Below are 9,876 nucleotides of genomic sequence, written 5' to 3'. Positions count from 1 at the left end.
AGACTTTGATGATTTAATTGTTGTTGTTATCTAATAATTTTTAATATTCATTCAATCCAGTACATTGTGCAAATGTGGAATTACGGCACAGTACTTGAACTACTGTAAAGATTTTGCAGTGTACAATGTCACAATCATTGTTAATATCAATTTTTATTTTACCTGTGGAAACATAGTTGAATTCATTTAATTATATGTCACTTCAATGCTAAGATTTATCATGTTTGGAATCACAATAAGACTTAAGGATTTTTCATGCAACAAAATCAAATGATAAAGAATTAACATCTCTTTATTGTTTCATTCAAAAATAACAATAAATTTTGGATTTTTGTAAGTTATATATTTTTGGAAAGAAGGAATGTTGTCTTCAGTCGAATGCTCGCATTGAATCACTAATTCACAGTATCTGCTGTTTATTCTCTTCGAATTTTCAAGAAAATAAATTAACTAGTTCTGCTGTTTCTAAATTCTTGGATCATATTTGAGAATGTTGTAGTCTTAAAGGTGAAAAGGCGAAGTGATCGTAAGTGATCAGTTTTTTTTGTTCAAAAGAGCTTGATTCAAACATTTCGAACACATACATTGTCATTCTGCAGTATTTCAAACGTGTAAAACAAGTCACTTTCTTCATTTGTAAAATAAATATATGCCACTTCCAATTATTCATTAGTCAGCTAATTACCTACGTTTGTTATTAAAAATTGCAATTCGTCTAAATATTGTTATGACCTTTGATCAAATTAAATTTCTAATTAATGTTTAGTCATGATTTTTTTTTTGTTTTCCATTCACCTATTCATATTGAATGTAAATTTGACATGCTTTGACAATATCGGAGTGTGTTCATTTGAAATATGTCTTTGCATATGTATCACTGATTTTACTTATTGCATATGGTTGCACGGTGGCTCAGTGGTTAGCATTGCTGCCTCACAGCATCAGAGATCTCAGTTTGATTCCATTCTCAGGTGACTGTCTGTGTGGAATTTGGAAGTTTTAAAACTGTTATATTCAGACATCTTAATTTATTTTCTTTAATTTTATTTGCTGTGCAAAAAATTTCAAAAACATCTTAAAACCAAAATTTACAAACCTTGTGTTACAGATAAATGTTAAATAAAATCCATCAAACCATCCCTCACTGAAAACTGATGTGGAAGTGCAATCTCCTGGAGAATCCCTGCTCACTCCTTCCTACCCAGGCTCCATGGCTATATACAGACCTGGGAGTTAGCAGCAGGAGGCCATTCAGCCTTTCAATCCTGCTCCACCATCCAATGGGAAACAGCTGACCATCCAGCACAGTCTCCTGTTCCTGCTGTGTTCCAATCCCCTTTCATGACTTTACCTCGAAGAACTATATCTCAGTCCTCCTTTGGCTTCACTGCCTTTTGTACCAGTGACGTTGCGGTGTTACTGTGTGGGTGTAGGCAGGGGTAATGTGATGGTGCTGCCTCCTGGAGGATGCACTCAGCGTCCCTCATCATCCTGCAGTAACATCAACTGGGTTTCAGCAACTAGAGATAGAACCCATTTCCAGGATATGGGCATCACTGGCTCAGCCAGCATTTATTCCCCATCTCTAGTTACCCTTGAGAAGATGGTAGTGAGCTGCTGTCTTGTGCCATTCACAGTCCATTTGGCGCAGATAGACCAACAATGCTGTGAGGAGAGTGTGCAGGATTTTGGCCGAGTTATTCTCCATCTGTGGTTCTTCAAATGCTGGGTAACTTAATCACAATCTGCACGTGATGGTTAGATTTCAGTCTGCAAACCTTCACCATCTAGCACCCTGTATAAAGGAATATGTACAGGTTAGAAATTCAGAACAGACAATTCTAGTTTCTGTGGAATATCTTTTTCCCCTTTCTTTCCCCAAAGCTGTAACCCTCCAGCCCACTTACTCTCCCACCATTCTGACTCTGCTACCCCGTAACGTACACGCTCCCCATTCTCATGGAGTTACTGATAAACAGATCCATGCCACCACTTCCCGTCCCTGGTTAGACTCTGCACCCTTTCTGGGTTCACTTCCTTTCCCTTCAGTTGCTGCAAGTCAATAATGTAACAGCAGAATGAAACAAAAGGAAACAGAAAGGGAGGTGTCAGATCCTGGACAGAAGAGGAACCTTCAGTCTGGGAGAATGGGTCAGATCCTTCTTTGTTTCCCATTAGTTGATTCCCACCATTACAATGAATTGGGGATGGAGAGTGGTCCTACGTGGGAGTGGTGACACTTTGACCCCCCAACAGATCAATAATTTAAGTAGACGCATTCCTCCTCCAGCCAGTGTGAAAAACCTTCCACAAAGTATACTTACCCAAAGCACATGTTCCAAAACCCGCCCACATTCTGTACATGTACAGTGCAGAGTTTCCCCACACACGTGTGGTCCCTGCCACAGGACTGTGGGAGTTGTAGCTCCCATGAAGCCACTGGAGTCCTGTCTCTAGAAAGTAAATGAAAAGTATAGACTGGAGGGTGTTGTGTATACGATCCCCATTCAGACAGACAGGACCTGTGGGCTGTCACTGGGTTTTACTGAGACACCTGCTTCCACAACCTGATTTTCTGATGTAAGGAATATAGATTCAGCCAACTGGAGGGTGGGGAGGTTCATAGGAGGAGCAGATTTTAAGCAGAGGTGGCTCAATGGTTAGCACTGCTGACTCACAGCATCAGGGACCTGGATTTGATTCCAGCCTTAGGCGACTGTCTGGAGTTTACACATTCTCCCCATGTCCGTGAGGGTTTCCTCTGGGTGCTCCAGTTTCATCCCACAGTCCAAAGATGCGCAGGTTAAGTGGATCGGCTATGCTACATTGCCCACAGTGTCCATGCATGTGCAGGTTAAACCATTAACCATGGGAAATACAGGGAATGGGTGAGTCTGAATGGGATGGTCATTAGAGGATTGGTGTGGACTCCATGGACGAATACCCTGTTTCTGCACTGTAGGGATTCTATTCTATTCTCATGAAGAAGAATGTACCTATCTCAATGTGCTGTGAATCTGTAGATTTCCCTATTCAAAATGCGGTGGATGCCAGGACAATGAGCAGATTTAATGAAGAGATACTGATGTTGAATTTGCAATGAGATGAAGGGTGAGAGAGAGCAGGCAGGAAAACCCAGCTGAGACCGAGGTGAGCTCAATCATCACCGGAGTAAATGGTGGGGCTGGTTCGAAGGGCTGCATTGCCTCTCCTGTGCCCAGTGCTCATCTTCTTACGGTAATAACTGGAAAGCTGAATCCAAACATCATCACCTTCACCAAAGGAGATTTTAGGAAAAAGCAGGATAGTCAGGTGGATTAGTGTTCCAAACTTAGATAGTGAGGAAGCATGTGGGAGATAATGATTTTGCAATTTTAAACTGAGGTGAGTTAAAAATCACACAACAGGTTATAGTCCAACAGGTTTAATTGGATTATGATGAAGGAATCTAGTGTGCTTCCAATTAACCTAAGGGACTATAACCTGGTGTTGTGTGATTTTTAACACACCTCAGTTTAAAATTGCAAAATCATTTTCTCCCACATGCTTCCTCTCTATCTAATACAAAGGTATAAGAATGGGAGCCATACATCGGACAGGCGGGGAGTTACCTGATGCTGCCTGGAGGTGTTCTGCATGTACACTATCCAGGTAACTGCCATGTCTCATCAATAAAGATTCAAAGAAGACCTCTCAGAGTTCTGCTAATGTAGTTATTGCTATCCAGCAGGGTTCAGGAATATGAGTACACAGCAGTCAGTCTTCACAACGGAGAATACGAAGAACATGCCTGTTATTGATAAGGAAACTGAGGAAGATGAGGACAAAGAAACAACTATTATCACGAGAGAGTTGGAGCTGGGCAAGCTAATGGAGCTAAAGGTAGACAAGTCTCTTTGCCCTGATGGAATACATCCCAGTTTGCTACCAGAGATAGCAGGAGAAATAGTAAATATACTTGGAGTCAGAGTCCTGCAGCAGAGACAGGCCCTTTGGCCCAAACTGGCCCATGCCGACCAGAATGTCCATCCACACTAACCCCATTTCCCTGCACTTGGCCCATCTGCTTCTGACCCTTTGCTATCCATGTATTTGTCCAAATGTCTTTATATGTTGTTAATGTACCCACCTCAACCACTTCCACTGGCAGCTCAGTCCATATACATACCACCCTCTGCGTAAAACAAGTGCCTCTCAGGTTCCCTTTCATAATTTCTCCTCTAACCTTAAACTGATGCCCTCCACTCCTTCATTCCCTGGGAAAGAGACTGAGTGCATTCACCTTACCCAAGCCTCTCATGGTCTTATACACTTCCAGAAAAGATCCCCCCTCTGTTTCCTCTGCGCTAAACAAAAAAAAAAATCCTCGCTTGTCCAACGTCTCCCTATAACTCAGACCCCTGAGCTCTGGCAAAAATTCTTGTAAATTTCTTCTGCACTTTTTACAGTTTAATAACTGAAACCTACACTGCATCCATCACATTTCCAGTGTTTCCCCACAGCACTGGAATGGACGTGACAACGCCAATGGATTACAAGCCATGATCGATAATTAACTCCTTAATAACAATCCCGTTTTCATAGCATTTTCCATGCTGCAGGTATCCTTGTGTCTTTCTGGTTGCATGGTCAATTAAAAACTTGTCCTCATACAAAACAAATCTGTCGCTTAATTGTTCCTGGGAAATGTGCCATGTTGTTTCAGACTTTTAAAAACAAATTAAATCTCTCTCCACAGTCACCACACTAACATGGACTTGGCTGTGTCGCAGTAATTTTTCCAGTCACACTGAGATTTGAAATATTCGCCCACGGACAGAATACACACCTCTCCTTCCACATGAAAAGGCCAATGATATTCAGACCAGCACGCATCAAGTAACTATCAAAACTGAACATGAAGTTCATTTTGAATTTCTCATCCACAAATCCACCCTTTCAGTACTCTACAACAGAGAAAACAAGTCACCACCGTTAACACAGGATGGAAATTCATAAGACAATTATAGTATTAAATTTTAGTTTCTTTGTTTCCCCCAAAGCTTTGAATCTCAGTCTCACAATTTCTCTCTTCTGTGAACTGAAATCCAAACCAATCTCCTCACTCCTTTCCTCTACACCCAGTTCTAACACTCTCTCCTCTCTTTGAATTCAGCTTCCTAGCTCCTGCCTGCAGAGGAAGAACCAAAAAAAAAGGGCAGCACGATGGCACTGCTGCCCCGCAGCACTAGGGTCCCAGGTTCGATTCCAGCCTCGGGCTCATTCTCTCTGTGTCTGCGTGGGTTTCCTCTGGGTGCTCCGGTTTCCTCCCACAATCCAAAGACTGACAGTGCAGGTCAGGTGAATTAGCCACGGTAAATTACCCATTGTGTTAGGTGCTTTAGTCAGAGGGAAATGAATCTGTTTGGTTGCTCTTCGGGGGGTCGGTGTGGACTGGTTGGGCCGAAGGGCCTTTTTCCACACTGTAGGAAATCTAATCAAATCAATGAGTCTGACTCAGAGCCTCCCGGGTGTTGATGAATCCTCCCCCCATCTCCCAGGGTTTCCTTCCTGGTCAGACCCACATTGATGTTTTTCCCCCCAATCTGGAACCGCTTAATTATTTCCCCCACTCCGACCTCTAATGAGAACCATCCTGCACACACTGGCCAAATCATATCTGGTTGAACTAAAATGAAACAGATTAGAACTCTATTTACAGGCCCACCCCTGTCCCTTTCCATAACATTCCTGAATCTTCACAAGAGTTCTGATAACTTTCTGCAAAATGCTTCCCCATTGATACTTTGACCACTCGTCAGGTTACCAGGGGAGGGGCCAATCCCCTGGGTCCTGTTTTCAGAGGGAGGAAGTTGGCAATGACAGATTAACCCCACACACCCACAGCCTCCCTGGCACTGACCCATACTGCACATATGCCAACAATTAGCCAGCACCGTGCCTGTGCACTGGTCTCCCCTCTTACAGCACACGCTCCAGATCACACAGGAGCATGGGTGATTGACAGCAGCTGCTGCCCAATAGGGTGAAGGGGCGGGGCTGCAGGACTGGGACACTGGGATTGTAAACAATGAATGAATGTGGAGGGACACGGGGAATGGACAGGTCAGTGAGGGACAGGAGCAGTGCAGCAGCAGGAAGGGATCCTGGACAAACTGAGCAATGGGAGAGTCTAACAGGAGAGAAACTACAGGAAGGTTCTGTTTGGAGGCTCAGGCAGGGACAGCTGGGAGACAGTATGGCCTGGTGGCTTGGGCAGGTTTCCTAATCAGCCTTTTCAAAGATGCTGTTACTCAACTCTGACCCCAATCCTCCTGGTCCAGAGGCAAGGACACTACCACCATTTCCTGGTGGGCTAGTGGAAAGAAGGGAAGATGTTCTCAATCTCACTCACATGGAAACTCTATGAGCTCCTCCCACTTACTGTCTACGGTGGGGATGGAGGAGACAGAGCAGATGGGAAGGGGCAGGGATATAGGGACTGCCTTTCTAATGGAACTTACCGGTGTTGGTGATATTAACAAGACTCAATACACAGTCACCAACACAAAGCTGGTGTACGGGAACTTTATCCAGAATATTAACACCTATAGGTGGGCGACGCTGACCCCAATGTAGAGTTAAGTCCTGGATATTAATAACAGCTTTGTGCGTGGAAGACTCAGTTTTCTGAAGAAGTAACAGAGAGGAAAGATGAGGGCAGAGCGGTGGACATGATCTACATGGACTTCAGTAAGGCGGGCGACAAGGTTCCTCATGGGAGACTGGTTAGCGAGGTTAGATCTCAGAATACAGTACAACTAGCCATTTGAACACAGAATTGGCTCAAAGTTAGAAGACAGAGGGCGGTAGCAGATTGTTGCTTTTCAGATTGGAGGCCTGTGACCAGTGCAGTGCCACAAGGATTGGTGCTGGATCCATTCCTTTTCGTCATTTATATCAATGATTTGGACGTGAACATAAGATGTATAGTTTGTAGCTTTCCACATGACACCAAAACTGGAGGTGCAGTGGACAGTGAAAAAGATTACCTCAGAGTACAATGGGATCTTGATCAGATGGGCGGATGGGCTGAGGAGTGGCAGATTGAATTTCATTTACATAATTATGTGGTGCTGCATTTTGGAAAAACACATTTTAGCAGGTCTGATACACTTAATGGTAAGGTCCTGGGGAACGTTCCTAAACAAAGAGACTTTGGAGTGCTGGTTAATAGTTCCTTGAAAGTAGAATCGCAGGTAGATAGGTTAGAGAAGAAGGCAGTTAGTCTGCTGTCCTTTATTTGATGGCATTCCAAAATTGGCCGAGACAATAGAAACATGATCTCCCAATTGCTATACTCAGTGCACTGCTCAATAACAGCTGGCATACCAAACCCTACCTTCACTGACCTGGCTACCTTTAACCCCACTTTCAAGGAACTATCAATCCACACTCTAAGTTCTACTTGTTTGTCAACACTTCCCAGGAACTTGCCATTATGAGGTTGAGTTCTATCCTGGTAACGTCTTTCTGAAATCAGGAAGAATACAACTGAATGCAGTATTCTAAAGTTGACCTCACCGATGCCCTATACAGCTACAACATGACCTCCTAACTCCTATACTCAGTAACAGAATCCCTACAGTGTTGAAAGAGGCCATTCGGCCCATGAGACCTAACCAACCATCAAACAGTTTCCATGTTTCCGAGGATTTCCCACAGCTATTCCACATCTTTGGATTGTGGGAGGAAACCAGAGCACCTAGAGGATGCCCACGCAGACACACAGAGGGAGAATGTGCAAACACCACACAGAAAGTGGAATCGAACCAGAGTCCCTTTACTAATCAATGCCCTAACCAAGAAAGGTCAGCGTGCCAAATACCACGTTCAACACCTGATCTCCCTGAAACTCTACTTTGCAGAAACTATGCAGTTGTTCTGAGCCCTTCAGAGAGATTGCAGGGGACGGGGAGAAAACAGGAACAGGGTTGATCTACAGATCTATGGAATAACGCTCCATCCCGCCTCTTCCGCTCTGTTGCCCCCTGTCTGACCCCCCCCACCGTGTCCGCCTCCTCAGACCAACTGCCTCCCTTTGTCCACCTCCCGAACCGTACTCCCCTGTCTCCCCCTACCCCCCCACCTCCCCCCGGATGTTCCCCACCCTCCTTGTCCCCTAGTTCTGGACTCCACACCACAGGAAAAGACCTTGTCTATTTACCCTACCCATGCCCCTCCTGATTTTATAAATCTCTATAAGGTCACCCATCAGCCTCTGACGCTCCAGGGAAAAAGCCTATTCAGCCTCTTCCTGTAGCTCAAATCCTCCAACCCTGGTAACTTCCTTGCAGTTCTTTTCTGACCCCTTTCCATTTGGAGAATATCGTTTTGATAGGAAGGAGAACAGAGTTGCTTGGAATATTCCAAAAGTTGCCTAACCAATGTCCTGTGCAACCGCAATATGACCTCCCAACCCCTATACACAATGCTCTGACCAATAAAGGAAAACATACCAAAACCGAAGCAACTGCAGATGCTGTAAACCATAAAGACAAAAAAGGTTTCTGGAAAAGCTTAACAGACCTGTAGCATCTGTGAAGAGAAATTCGAGTTAACGTTTTTGAGAAAAGGTGACCAGACCCGAAACTTTAGCTGATTTTTCTTGACAGATGCTGCATGACCTGCTGAGCATTTCCAACATGTGTGAAAGTTTAAAGGGAGTTGTGTCAGGCAGGTTTCTTGTGAAGGTGGTGGTAGGTGACTTCAACATACTCTCCTGGCAGATGGTAAAAGCAGAAACAATCACAACGTTCAAGAGGCATTTGGGCAGACACATAAGCAGGCTAGGGTTGGTAGGGATATGGACCATGTACAAGCAGGTGGAATTAGTTTGGAATAGCATCGTGATCCACACAGACATAGTGGGCCAAGTATTCGGGTGCTGTACTGTTCTGTTTTATGGGACTAGAATGTTTTTTAGAAAAAAAATGATTGATGAGGGCAGAGTGGTGGACATGATCTACATGGACTTTAAGAACACATTCGGCAAGGTTCCCCATGGTAGACTAGTTAGCAAGGTTAGATCTCATGGAATACAGGGAGAACTAGCCATTTGGAGACAGAACTGACTCAAAGGTAGAAGGCAGAGTGTGGTGGTGGAGGGTTGCTTTCAGACTGACCAGTGGAGTGTCACAAGGATCGGTGCTGGGTCCACTCCTTTTCATCATTTATATAAACGATTGGGATGTGAACATAGGAGGTATTGGTAATTTTGCACATGACACCAAAATTGGAGGTGTATTGGAGAGTGAAAAAGGTGACCTCAGAGTACTCCAGGACCTTTATTTGATGGGCAAATGGGCTGAGGAGTGGCAGATGGAGTTTAATTTAGAAAAATGTGAGGTGCTGCATTTTGGAAACGCAAATTTTAGCAGGTCTTATACACTTAATGGTAAGGTCCTCTGAGCATTGCGGAACAAAGAGACCTTGGAGTGCAGGTTCAGAGCTCCTTGAAAGTGGAGTCACAGGTGAAGATAGTGAAGAAGGCTTTTAGTATGCTTTCCTTTAATAGTCAGAGCATTGAGGATAGGAGTTGGGAGATCATACTGAGTCTGAAAAGGACATTAGTTAGGCCACTTTTGGAATATTCCGTGCAATTCCGGTCTTCTTCCTATCCAAACAATATTGTGAAACTTGAAAGGCGTCAGAAAAGATTTGGAGGATTTGAGATACACGGAAAGGTTGAATAGGCTGCTTTTCCTGGAGCGTCAAAGGCTGAGGGGTGACCTTATAAGAGGTTTATAAAATCAGGAGGGGCAGGGATAAGGTAAATAGACAAGGTCTTCTCCCCTCAATGTTGTGGGAGGGGGTGATGAGTAGGGGGAGAAAAAA

The 9,876-nt window shown here is 44.1% G+C and overlaps 1 long non-coding RNA gene across 1 annotated transcript in view; it reads right to left on the bottom strand.

Annotated features, from left to right (window-relative positions):
* Nucleotides 1-1,312: 1,312 nt before the first annotated feature.
* LOC132814924 (uncharacterized) overlaps nt 1,313-9,876 on the bottom strand; it is a 32,706-nt gene continuing 24,142 nt past the window's right edge. Inside the window, exon 5 of the long non-coding RNA XR_009644597.1 lies at nt 1,313-1,795. This is a non-coding gene — a long non-coding RNA (uncharacterized LOC132814924). The remainder of the gene's footprint in view (nt 1,796-9,876) is intronic.

Source organism: Hemiscyllium ocellatum, unplaced genomic scaffold (genome assembly GCF_020745735.1).
Source record: "Hemiscyllium ocellatum isolate sHemOce1 unplaced genomic scaffold, sHemOce1.pat.X.cur. scaffold_96_pat_ctg1, whole genome shotgun sequence".
Taxonomy (NCBI): Eukaryota; Metazoa; Chordata; class Chondrichthyes; order Orectolobiformes; family Hemiscylliidae; genus Hemiscyllium; species Hemiscyllium ocellatum.
The sequence above is the reverse complement of the archived record's forward strand: the minus strand, read 5'-3'. Positions and strand labels throughout refer to the sequence as shown.